The sequence below is a fragment of the Neopelma chrysocephalum genome, unplaced genomic scaffold (genome assembly GCF_003984885.1).
Source record: "Neopelma chrysocephalum unplaced genomic scaffold, ASM398488v2 Primary Assembly neopelma1_22b, whole genome shotgun sequence".
NCBI lineage: Eukaryota > Metazoa > Chordata > Aves > Passeriformes > Pipridae > Neopelma > Neopelma chrysocephalum.
In genome coordinates this window covers 8,522,729-8,536,137 of record NW_020897690.1, presented here as the reverse complement: position 1 = coordinate 8,536,137, position 13,409 = coordinate 8,522,729, and the positions used below count along the sequence as shown (strand labels likewise).

Here is a 13,409-nt window from a genome sequence, read left to right as displayed (position 1 = left end):
TAATTTTTTCTCTTTAGTAGGTCGTTGTTATAGGAGAAGAGGCACCTGGTATTTCCTGACACCCACCTTTATGCAAATCTCATCTTTTGAAATTTTCTCAGAATGTGCCACATATGAAAGCCTTGCAGGAATTACTATAATCTCTAATTATTCCATTGACATAAGACAGTGTATTGTGTTTTCTGTCAGAACCTCAGGAAGAAATGTCAATATTTTCAGCACTAGCAGGACATTTTTTTAATTATAAACACCCATCTTCTAATGTTATTTTATCTCATGCATCTTCACAAAATATTTTACAGGAAGGAAATGAGATACAAATAAAGGTGCCAGCTGGATGTTTAATTTAATGCAACAGAAATCTCTGGTAAGAAACTGTCTTATTCTTTAAATATTCAAACCTTTACATTACTGTTCAGATAGTGTAACTCTGGTCAGAATGTATTTATTTGCAAAATATCTAATTAGATTATACAAACAATATTTAGTTTAGATATAATAAAATACTAATCTGTGTACAAAAGCTACATGGTATGGATTAGAACTGTGTGAGAATAATAACTACCATGCAGGAGTGGTTTCTGTTGAATAATCAGAATAATAAGATTTATCAAATAACAGTTATAAGCAGGAATTCATTTCTTAGATTAAATTTATCCACTATTTTCTGCCAGGGGCATAAAGAAACAGAAGCTTCAAAGATCGCTCTCTTCTGAGATGATTGAAGGCAAACTGTATCTCCTTTAGTGACAAATCTACCCTTCTGTTCTCTCACTAAAGAAACAAGCTGGATTAAGAGGCTGTGGAAGGGGAGCATTCCTTGTGTGCTCTGGTGTGTCCAGGAAAGCTCTTAAGTAGTTGCTACAAAGCCAAGATACAGGGCAGAACTGAGGACTCTGCCACCCCAATGATACAACATATACTCCCTTTCCTGTGCAGGGGGACACAAGCTGGACTAGCAAAATACAGTCATTACAGGGCTGCACATTGTCCCTCTGTGATAATTGTGAAGGACCCTCCTTTCTCACTGTCTCAGTTCTCATCTTATTTGGTGAGTACTTCCTATGTGGCTGAGGACTATTCCATGGAGAGAATAAAATTTCTGAGAAAGACTGGGTGAAATTTGTAGTATTTATGACAGCAAACTGAATATAGTTTGTCTAAGGTAAAGCAACATTCTCCTCCCAGACAAAGCTCAAAAGGAAAAAAAAAGCAATCAACTCAGCTTATAGGCTGAAGAAGTAGATTTCTTTTTGTCCTCATAGTCCACCCATGAACAGCTGAGTTACAAACTCTTGCAAATTATTATTTTGGTTTTTAAGTTTAGATTCCTCAGGAAATCTCTAGTTGTATGCCACTAGATCAGCTGGTGTGTTCTGACACCAATTAGATTGCCCATATTTCTAAAAGCTGGTGTAGGGCAAGATTGCCTTGAGGTAGCAACCACCTTATGTGTTTGTTCACATGTTTAGCTTAAGTAGTTAAAAATAATTTTTTAATATACAAAATGTAGCAATTAGCTCTGCTTGTTCTACATGGAGGTTACTGTTAAAATAAACTGCTGATTTTTACTTCTTTTTTAAAAACTTAAGTCCTCATATGTAGAGAAAATTAGCTTAAAATGTTCACAGGGCTCCACGCTCCATCTGAGATGGAAGAACACAAAAAATGTCTCAAAAATTTTTATTTGATCCTTTGTGAATCTGTATTATGATGCAGACCTTAGTGGCAGGGTATTTTTCATGAGACTGCTTCTTATAGAGTATAGGCTGGATGCACACAGGAGCAGAATTAAAATCTCACAGGGTACCATAAATCTCACCTTGCCCAACTTGCTCTTTCTGGAGTTTGCCGCCTAAGCATCATTCCTCTGACCTATTTTCAAGCACTTTAAAATAATAACTTTCTTGCCTCCCTATCTTTCCCTGCATTTCGTCAACATAAAGGGGCTCTTCGTTTAGTGATGTTTACATGAAACAGTTCTGCATCTTTGGAGTGCTACAGTGATAGTAACCCCTGAATGAGGAGCAAATGCTATCTGTCAATATGCTGTGTTGTGCAACGCAGTAGGCTGCATGAGAAGTCTGCATTACATCATTTGTGGACTTTCCAGGCTTGTAATGTCCTTTCAGTGAACCTGAACTGAGTGTTGAGCTTATAACGAAAACTGAAACCCAGGGAGTTACTTGTGGTTTAGAATTTTTGCACAGCTTCAATATACACATACTGGGAGTCATTGCAATAGGCTAAAGATGTGTTTCAGCCACTTTGTGAGGTGGTTATGTTAATAGGTAGAAAATTTGCTTCCTAACATAAAAATTATTCATTTCTCCATTTTAGAGGTTTTCTGTTGTTTTGGTTGTTGGTTTTTGGTTTTTTGGGGGTTTTTTAACGAATGCAGTACACCTGTGCCAGGCATCTATAATACTTTTTGCTGTTCTCCAGCTGTAGAAAAAAGGCATGTATTGCTAAGACTATTATTAGAGATACTATTTTATAGATGTGTGAGTGTATGACTCTCTGTGTTTGTCTGAAATATTAACTGGGCTAGAAGAAAGAGGGGAAAATTACAAATAAATCCTACAGTCCAGTGGTCAGGGTACTCCCTTGGAATGTGGGAGAATCCAGTCACAGTCCCTGCAGCAATGAATGTTAATTATATACTGGAAGTGGAGCACTTCCAACGGGAGAGATTAAGAAGTACCTATTCACTAGCCCATGGATTAAGTCACCTTTGTGGGAGATTTGTGTTCAGAGACAATTTGGATTCACTTGAAAGGTGAGTGCTTCTAGGCAGTAAAAAGCTCATCTTCATGGTGTGAGGCAGAAATTCTCCTGACCACTGGCTCAGTTTTGACCTTGTAAGTGAGATGAGCACCCCTTGATTTTTAAACCCATGAGATCTTGAGTTTGAGACTAGCATTGCAGCTCAAGACATTGACAGCCCTTTCTGTGATATTCTGGGATCTGGGTCATTTCTCTGGTGGAAATAGGCATACAAGAAGTGCAGATATCCACAACATAAAGGAAGGTGGTGGTGAGGTAGCATGGAGGAAAGAAGACAAGAGAATGGGAATCTGAATGTTATATTTGAGTTTCCTAAAGAAGTAGACGGTTTTTCTATGGCAACATAGAGTTATTTTTTTCCCCTTTCATTTCCAGTGTACACTTCTGGCCCTGTCTTCTCCTCTGTTTTCCTTATCACAATCATTCCTTGCCATTAAGGACCATTTTCATAGGGCTCCCTTTGTGATAATGCTGCCTTGAAAGTCATCTTGGTATAAAGCTATTCTTAGGTTTCAGTAGGCCTAGGAGCCTTTGCCTTTGCTTGCTCTAGGAAAGTCAAATGTCCATTGTGAGGGTCGCAACATCTTGAGTCAAATGACAAGTTTGGGGAAAGAGTGGGCCAGGAAGCAATTATTCTTTCTTCCACACAGCAGCTGCCATGTGTCAAGGTCCTTTCTTTTCACACTCAAGTCCGAAAACTTTCCTCTTCTAAACTGTTAGTGTTTCTGGTCTTTGTGCTTTGCAAGCAATTATTGAAATCTCTCTCCAAGCCTTTCCTACCTGACTTCCAAATGGAGAAACTATAATTATATTTAATGAAACACCTTGATAAATATGTACAAATTGCAATCTTTAAAAACAAAAAGTTCATTCATGTTTTGTCTTACATTTGGCATGCAGAGGATAACTTCATAAATCCAGATGGAAGAGCTGAACAGGAAACACAATGGAAATCCTCATATTTCTACCAAACTAACCAGATATCTTTCCTGTTTGTATTTATTTTTAAATTCACTTTAGTGTTTAAAATATTTCACTGATTAATCAAAAATAGTTTATCCAAATTATTATTTTTGTTTCCTTTTAGTCAAGGAAAGTACTTCTTAAATCACAAAAGAAAACAGTTGCCAGACTGTTTAAAGGCAGGTAGATTTTTAAATCTTGAGAGAAAACCTGGTGATCTCAGCTTTTCATCCTATTTTCCAAAATTTAGTTATATTCAGATAACTCGGGTAATCCTTTGGAAGAAAAACAATTGCTATGTTTCTTACGAGACTGAAACTTCCAATAAATCCTTTGGGACTGAGGTAGTGAAAGCAATGCCAAACTGGGTTAATTTGGGGGTTGGCCCCCACAGCTAATTTGACAAACAGCACTGAAATTTAACTGGTATTTTTTTCTATGCATGCCATTTTTGTTTGGTGGCTGTAAGGGTTATTAGTATGACTTGTTTCCTTCATGTTACTGCTTTTCATAAAGTAGTAGAAATGGTGCCAAAAAAGAAAAAATATACGCAATTGGTTCATGGTTTAAAGTAATAAAACGATACAGCATTAAAATGGCAACAATCCTGCCCTTACAAAATTGGCTGTTACAAAACTAGACTAGTTGGTTACAAACTGTATGTAAAATGTAAAACAATAAAAAGAAAGGCATATTTGCCCATTGTTTTACTGAATGTCATAAACAAAAACAACTAAAATTCTAGGAAGTAATGCTCTGCTTGTTTTTCTAAGTAAAATTAAGAAGCAGTTTAACTTAAATGGCATACCATGAGAAAATAATTTCTAATTATTTTAAGTAATATTTAGATCAATTCATATTAATCTTATTATCTTTCATGTTTATGTCAGTATTAGATTACTTTCATGTTTGTTTAAGCTCTTTTGCTTTTTAGAATGTTGATTTCAAAGGCAAATTGAGCATAGTTAAAATAATCAATGTTCTTTGTGGTTTCAGCATATGCAAAGAACAACAATAGTTGAAAGGAATCTATTGCTTTCTTATACAAACTATTAAGCTTTTACTGAAGAAAAACAGAATTATCTAGCTAATTATATCATTTATTATTGCTACCTGCATATAGTCAGTAACTTACAGTCTACTAAAGAAAACTATAGTAAAAGAGATATGTGTCACAGCATTGTGAGAAAGAATAGCAGCTGGGCAGCCTCAATCTCTGTACAAAATTCCTCAAAAAGCGTTCTTTGTTTGCTCATGTGAATGACTGGGAGTAAACAACAGTCTGGTGCTGAAATGGCTGGATTTCACCTGGGAAACTCTGCATTCACTTTTTTGCTCTGCCACAGACTTTCTGTATGACCTTCAGCTGATTATTTCACTGTTTCTGAGCTCTGGCCTGCAGCTAAAAGGAGCTGAGTTGCTTCCTTTCTCCTTTCCTTTGCCTACAGCTAGATCGGAAGAAACTTGTGGCGAGGGTTGTACCTGTGTTTTGTGATGTGCTGGTGTAGCCCATAGCCTGGTAGGGCGCCTGTCTTGGCTGCAGCCACTCTCCCAGGTTGTACAGTGAGTAATGATACTAATCCAACAGGCCTTCTGTACATGAAAGCACTCATTAGCTTCACTAAGATTTCCACTGGAGCCATAATTGCCGCGGTGAAGTGCTGACAATTTCTCAGCATGGGTCACCTTCTGAAATATTTAATGGCAGTGAAAAATACCCGAACTAATTGCTAGTGTCTTATTCTTTGTTGTTTATTCTTCACTTCTACCTCCTGTGCTTTGTGCCTGACTGTCATGAAAGGAAAATTAACATTTTGCAAGTACTGTGGGGGCTCCATTGTAACAGAAGCAGCAATGGGTGTAAAAGGTTGGCAACACACAACAGGGCACTCTCTGCTCCTACCCTCCTCTTGAGGAGAGAAGGGTATGCTGTTGTTCCTGCTGGTTTATGCATCTAGGGTTTTTACTGAGAGAAGAAACCAAAGCCTGGAAGGAGAGGGATGAAATTCATGTCCAAGGCACAGCTGAGCTTTTCCCAGATCCAGGAATACAAAAAAGCTAGTGGAAGCAGTCTAAAGCTTTTTTAAAGTCAGCCTACAAGTTTTTGCTGCTTTTCTCTCTCAAATGTGAGCAATGTAAGTCCATTACAAGATACCATACTGTCATAATACCACATCACTGTGCACAGAGAACATCCATGAGATAAGGCATTGATAAAAATATATTAACTGATCTGCTCAATTTTGAGATTATTTTTTTATTTTTCTTTTGCAGGAAGAAGACACTTCAAATCACTCTTTCCAAAACGGTAGTAGATTGTGTTTTCTTTTCTTAGTAGCCATCTTTTTAAACTTCCTTAACATTTCATCTGCCTTTGTATAAATCAGTCAGAATTTTTTTCTACTCTGATAAAACCCAAGAGTCTTCTTTGAAAGATCCACAAGTCAGATTTGCTAAAAAAGCATGTTTCTGTTCTTAATAGTTGAATACGAACATAATATTGGTAAATGGCAAATTTTATTGGTTATGTTCAGTGGTAATACTGGTGTAGCACTGTGTTAGCAGACTAATGCAGTTTTATTTTAGCAAGTTTCTCCTTTGCAGTTTTAAATTACAGGCAGTAGCTCAGACATCAAGACCATTTGGTAGCTGGAAATAAATGCAAGGAGAATATTCATCTCAATGATTTCAGTATGTTTCAAAGAGAAATATAACTTTTGGATTTGGATCTCATTTGCATCTTTTTGATGAGCCCTGCTGTAAATTGATTTATAGAGTTCAATATTTTCAGAAGTACACTACATATTGAAAGCTACTCATACTGAGTTAACAAATATTTGCATTCTTCTGTTTCTGATTCTTTCTCTGCTCAAGGGGACTCTGATTCTTTAGCTATTGGCCAGGTGAGTATGACACTTCCCCTCATTCTGTAAGAACAGTACAAAGCCTCCACTTTCTTTTTAAAAGGGTGTTCAGTGTGTGTCAGAAAAATGCTTGGTAACTGTCTCTGTCATTACCCAAAATGTCTAGGTTCACATGAAAATCACTCTCTTTCAATATTGATGTGTATTCAGGCCTAAGGTTGCAGGTCACACACCACTGAAAAGAAAGAGGGAAGTTCCTACATATGCAGAAGATTCCTCCTTGTTTTGAGAAGGGCCACGCAGAAAAAGTGCAGGTATTAGAATTTGAGCATTCCAGTTGAAATTCTACAAAGATTTCTTTCTCACAAAACTGGAAATGAGTGACTCTATTCTGGTCTCCAAAACTCTTTGCTGGATAACAGTGGGATAAAGAAGCCCAAACCACGGTGACCTAGGCATATATATATAAAAAAAAAAGAAAACTTGAAACACTTAACAGAAATAAACTATACGTAGAAATCAAGAGCTACACTTAACTATGAAAATGCAACTGGAAAATCATAAAGGAGAGATTTTTGGAAAAATTGTAATTTCATTCTTTTTGCTGTAATAGATTGTAGGAAAATTATAGATACCATGAACTACTCATGCAATCAATAATCAGTCAGGTTAGAAACCTTTGGTTATTTTTATAGAAGTCAAAATAGATAAGTAAAAACTTTGTATTATAAAATGTTTGTATTATGCCAACAAAGCAATCTGAAAATCAGAAAATACTTATTATTTTATAATATCCCGCATACAATTTGAACTTATTTATGAAAAAGAATGCAATCATATTTAACCTGATACAGATGTTCTAAAGAAAAAACCAAGAGGGGAAAATATATACATACAGGAATCAAAATGGAAACTATATTTATTCTGATAACAAATATTATTTAACTGCAGACCTAAGGCATACAAAAAGGAAACAAAATAAATATTCTGTGATCTGATAGTTTGATATGATAAAAAGAGATGTAAAAGAGGTGCAATTTTAGCAGTGGCAGACTGCAACAGTGCATTTGATTGAGTAAACTTCAGTGGGACCAAGAATTTATTTCATGTCCCAAGGAAACATCAACTAGCAGTAAGATTCCTCAAGGAAAATTGTCCATAGAAGAATAAAAATTTTAGGTCATGTCAGTTCTCATGATTTTGTTGCAAATGTTGAAGTATTTATTGTCCCTTTCAGAGTTTGTATTCCTGGAGTTGGATTTTTTCCTGAGAACCAATTAAAAAAAAAAAAAAAAAAGCAAAAGTAGTTTTACATGTTGAAATTATTTTTCATTCTTTAGAATTCCTTTTTTTTTTACTTCAGTCTCATGAATACTAAATGCTAGTATTTGGCAATGAGAAAAGACTAAGAATTCTACAAAAGGTTGTTTGAAAAACAGAAGACTAAGAATCTAGTTAACGATTAACGTGTAATTTAATAATCAGCCTTAATTCCAGAAAAACTAACTAAGTGTTAGATAATAAAGAAATAAGGGAACACTAGATTTCTCTGAAACATAAATTTTAAACAACTGCAAGGAAATAATTTACTACTTTTAAAATTAACTTTCAGGATTCACTTTTGCAGTACATTTCATCCTAAATAAACAGCATACTTATTTATAAAAGTATGCACAGGCATAAAATCATAATTTTATAAAGAATACTTTCTGGTGTCACACTAACTAAGGTAAAACTAGGAGTGTTAGCCGTACTTATATTTAGGTAATAAAATGTCCCATTAATCTCAGAAAGAGTGAATTATTCTATTGTGATAGAATTGGATAATTAGGTATTTTTTTATGCATTAAATGCTAAGCATTTATCCCAACTAACTTTAATTGCTGAACTGTGTTATTCCTGTCTTCTCTCAATTGTTAAAGAAAAAAACACGTTAGCAGTGTTTCAAATAGTAGCATGTGTTAACTTGGCCAGTGAAGGTGGTCATTCCTCTCCACTGCAGCGGGCCTAGTTGCTAACTTAGAAGGTTTGTCTAGAGGACCTCTTGATGTCTTTAGTAATCTAAATTAACCCATGAATTATTCTGTGTTCCTTAGTCACCTCAAATAAGAACCCAAAGGCTTTGTGCACATGAAGGGTTTAGTTCAGCTCCTGAAATTTATCTCCCAGAGTTCTCCCCATTCCTGTGCTTTAGGTCACACTAGGACAAACAACCTTCTTGATACAAAACTCTAAGACGCAGCCGTGGGAGTGCACTTATCAAGCATTACAGTTGCAACAGGGCATTGAGTCCACCGGGACCACACCAGTCCTAGTGCAAATTAAAACACACTGGAAATATGTATGATGAGGATATTGGTCCTCAGCACCAACTACTGTGCTCTGCAGATCCACCCCTATTCCTCTGTTACTTGTTAATGCGGACACAGACAGGGCTGGCAGTAATGAATCCAAGCCTCCAGGCTCAGCATCTGAACGAATCCACAAGATGTAGACCAGATATTGTTATCATCCGAAAGTGAAGCGGATTTACTTCACTAATGTTTTAGAAGAACTTCCAGTCTATTTGTCAGAAGGGGTCAAGCACCAAACTACTCAGTCATTTAGCAGAGTTCATACAGGACCAGAGAAATAATCTGGAAAAATTTTGCTACGGAGTTGTACAGTTTTCAAGAGATAATTTTCTTTTCTTATTTCTTTTTCTTGGAAATGTTATAAAGACTCTGTACAACTATATAAATAGTAAAATTATAAAGCATAAATTTGCTTAACCTTCTAAAACAGACATTATTTATGCAGAGCATGGCTACAATCATTATGAAAAAAATCAAATATTGATGGCATTTGAAATAAAAATGCCTCATATTACCAGCAAGACTAATTGCTGGTTTTGATGAATCTCCTATTTTTTAAAATGGCCCAATCCACAGAGATAGATTACTAGAAATCATGCATAATGCTAGTAAACATTTGAGATCTCATGCATTCAAGCCTCGTCTGAAAAAGTCCATGCTTAGCGTTGCTTTTCAAAAAGAAGCAGCAGTGCTGAACATCTTACTATTTCACCGCTAAAGTTACTGGACTGTGTCGCAGTAAGAGCAATCAATATTGGTTAATAGGCTAGATCTGTGTTATTAGTATTCTTTACAACCTTGACATACTTCATTTTATGTACAGATTGCCTATGAAAACTTGGGCTTATATCTTGTCTAGACAATGCCTTACATGGCCATTCAAATTAATAATGTGCCAGAATTATCCTATGCTTAATGCAGCTGTGCTCTGTATTGACTCTGAAAATTAAATTTACTTCATGGTGCCTATTGACAGCTGGGTCTCAAGCATATTTAATGGATTTGAATGGAGTTTGGTCTATGGCTTATGCCTCCAAGCAAAATGTTAATAGCTAATAATTTTCATTAAAAGTGAGAGTGTTTATCTATAAACGTTGCATTTCTCAATATATGAAGTCAGCATAAAAAGAAGTTTAAGATCACCTTTCAGTTAACTCAAAGCACACAGAAGGAATCAAGAGAAAAGAAAAATAACCTGTTTGCCATCTTTAAATGCAATTTGTTGGCTTATTAACAATGTATTTGCAAATATGTGTTAAGGGAATCCCATTTTAGCTGAGAAAAATAGCTTTAGTTCCAAGAAGGCAGAGACAATACCTCAAGTTGCATCTGAACATAATGAAAAACCTCATACATAATATATTTATTGACAGCCCTGGAAATTGAACTTCTTTATTTATTGACAGCCTGCACATAGCACAGGCAGTGCAGGCTTCTTTCACTGCTAAACAAACATACTTTTTACCTGGACAGAAGAAACTAGTTTTTCTGAAGGAAATAGAACTTATTCACCATATCCAGTTGTTCTTTGAACTATCTGTGAAATGTCAAGAAAAGTTGTAAGCCAATTCCAATTCTGCTGGTCATTTTTCTACTCTGGAATATGTTCCCAAGGGAAACAAACAAAAAAAATTATTCACTACTAATATGAGACTGACTTCTGCCAGTAAATCTACAGTTGGGCAATTACACATATAATTACTGGGAAGTCTCTTAGGTAAATAAACAACCATCTTCCTGTTTATAATTAATAACAAAATTGATTATTTTTGTTCTAGCAGCCACCAGGTAAGCAGGTAAAATTGTAATTTTTTGCCTTCCCTCCACCCTCCCATGAGAATTTCTTGCCATATATGCTGCCATATAGTGTTACAGTGCAAATGGCAGTATTTGCTTGAGATTAAGGATGCTTCCTGGTCTCTACTTAAGTCTGAAATTACCACTTAAAAAACAAACAAAAAAAAAGTTTGAACAGACCTGCCATTTTTAAGCACAAGTAGAGTTTCAAGCATGCTTTCTGATTTTCAAGTGATGATAAACTTTCTTGGACAATATGACAAAGAAAAAAATATTAAAGGTTGAAAATTGAAAAATGGGAATATAGACCTCCATAATGTCAGGCTGCAGGTCTGCAGTACATTTTGCACGAGACTGTTTGCTAAACTTAGAAAACAAGCAGCTTAGGAAGGACTGCACTGGGCTGTAGCGGAAACCAAGGCAGGCCTGAATTCCAGATTAAAGTGGTCTAGCAAGGTTTATGAAGTCCATTAGAGATACCCTGCCAGTTTAATTTACATGCAGCAAAATTGTTTCTATTTAGAACCTTCCAAAATATTTTGTGTGCAGTACAAGCCACCGAAAAACATATATTTCTTTTTTTTGCTTTTTTTTTCTCACTTTTTCCTCCAGAGTCTAACACATTCAATATAAAATACTGTGGTAAGATTAAGAGGAAAGAAGAAAACATATATATCCTAGTGTAATATCTATACAGATATATAACAGAAATGTTATACATAGACACATGCACATGCACATATACATACATAGAGATACACATGCACACAAACTTACAGAAGAATCCATAACCCAGAGAAATAAAACAGAAAAATATATTACAAATAGAAAACAAACATGACACCTGGCTCAGTTTCCCAGGAACTGTCAGAAACAACTGCAGTCTCTGAATGACATCGCAAGCAGCAATAATTAAAAAAAAAAAAAAAAACACAACAAAAAACCAAACCAAACAAAACAAAATTTAAAAAAAAGGTAGTAGTTTGATGTGAAAGAATTTTTAAAAGATTAATCAAAGTTCAGGGTATATTATAGATAAACATTAAGGATAGCAGTAACATACAGGCAAACACACTGCTGAATTACAATTAAAAAGAAAGCAAGAAAGTATTATATTATCAGCTGGCACATCCTCCATAGGAGGGAAACCTTAGGTGATATTCCATGGTCTCAGATGAGACCTGTACTGTGAAGCAAATGCACAAAGGCCTCACAGATAACCTTAATTTTAACATTTTGTTCTTTAGGATGGTCACCTTAGAGTTCAAGAATCTTTGGGGTATTTATTTGAAAATTACTTTTTAAAGACAAATTCCTAGAAGATTCTTTCTCTTAGACTTCCCACTGAATTTACTCCTGATGAGAAGAAGGGGTTTGCCTCCTTACAGAAGGAAATTTATTTCCACATTGTGAATCTTTGATATACCCCAAGATTTGAGAGATCTGATTGAATTTAAAAGCTTTTAAGGCCAAAATCCTATGACTGCAGCCCCACTTTCTGATGACAGAAGCTGACTACAATTGTTTTTCCTTCTACAGCATTTTTCCTGCAAGAAACTGCAAGAATAGTGTGCCTCTCTCTGACAACAGTGATTGGATATGTCTTTTATCCACTTGTTTTGATTTTGACTTGTTTTGATTGCTGACAGTCCTGCTATGCATCTTGCCTTTTCAACAATCTGCACAGATCCCAGCTTCATTCAGAAGTCTGAAGGGCACAATCCCATACCTTTCTTGTACCGAGGAGCATGATTTTTAACCTTAAATGTAAGTTTTTTTCCTTACATTAAACAAATCAAGAAACTATTGAGGTTGATCATGTTGGAAAAGAAGCAACTTTTAGCCCATGAAGATAAAAGTAAATGTCTTTCAAAACTCAAAGTGGAACACTGGTTGGACAATGTAGTTTCATGTTGATAAAATGTTTATATTACTAATGATGCTTCTTGATGCCAAAATTTTCTCTTCCTGTGACTTGAAGAAAACAGAAGAACAAAGATTGTTTCAGATTGTTCAGTTACAGTTTTTCATTCTTCAGATGAAACCCAGGAAACTCAGTTAACCTCCCCAAACACAAAAGAAAGTCACTGCTGTTCCCCTTGTTGTGCAATTACCTTTAGAAATGCATCAAACTTTTCAAAATTATCCCCATTAAATTTTTGCCAGTGCTAATGATGAATGAAGTGTGTCATACAAAAGTGAAAATGTGTCTCAAAAGAGTACTTTAATAGCGGATTCACATATCTCCCTCCCCCAAATATCAGCAGGCTTTTACTTCCTTTCCTTTCTTACTCTTTCCCTTCTCTCTACTTTCTTTTCTTTCAAAAAAAAAAAGAAGAAAAAAAAGAAAAAAGAAAAATAAAAAAAAAGAAAAAGAAAAAGAAAAAAGAAAAAGAAAAAAGAAAAAAGAAAAAGAAAAAAGAAAAAGAAAAAAAGAAAAAAAAAGAAAAAAAAAAAGAAAAAGAAATAAAAAGCCCTGTACCTTTCTGGGCTTACTTCTGAGGGAGTGGTAAAGCAAGAATAGACTCTATAGATTACACACATTTGAAATTACAGGATTTAGTAGTCATATTTTTGGTTCATGGAAGTAAAGGTTTCTAAATTTTACAAAATAGCCATACTGTGACACTCTGGGACTTGAAAT

At 35.3% G+C, this 13,409-nt stretch overlaps 1 long non-coding RNA gene across 1 annotated transcript; it reads left to right on the top strand.

The window, feature by feature from the left end:
* The first annotated feature begins 2,704 nt into the window (after positions 1 to 2,704).
* On the top strand, positions 2,705 to 12,828 carry LOC113965722. Its single transcript, XR_003533619.1, has 4 exons — positions 2,705 to 2,779; positions 6,025 to 6,058; positions 6,825 to 6,928; positions 12,305 to 12,828. It is a non-coding gene; the product is annotated as an uncharacterized LOC113965722 (long non-coding RNA).
* Positions 12,829 to 13,409: the final 581 nt, after the last annotated feature.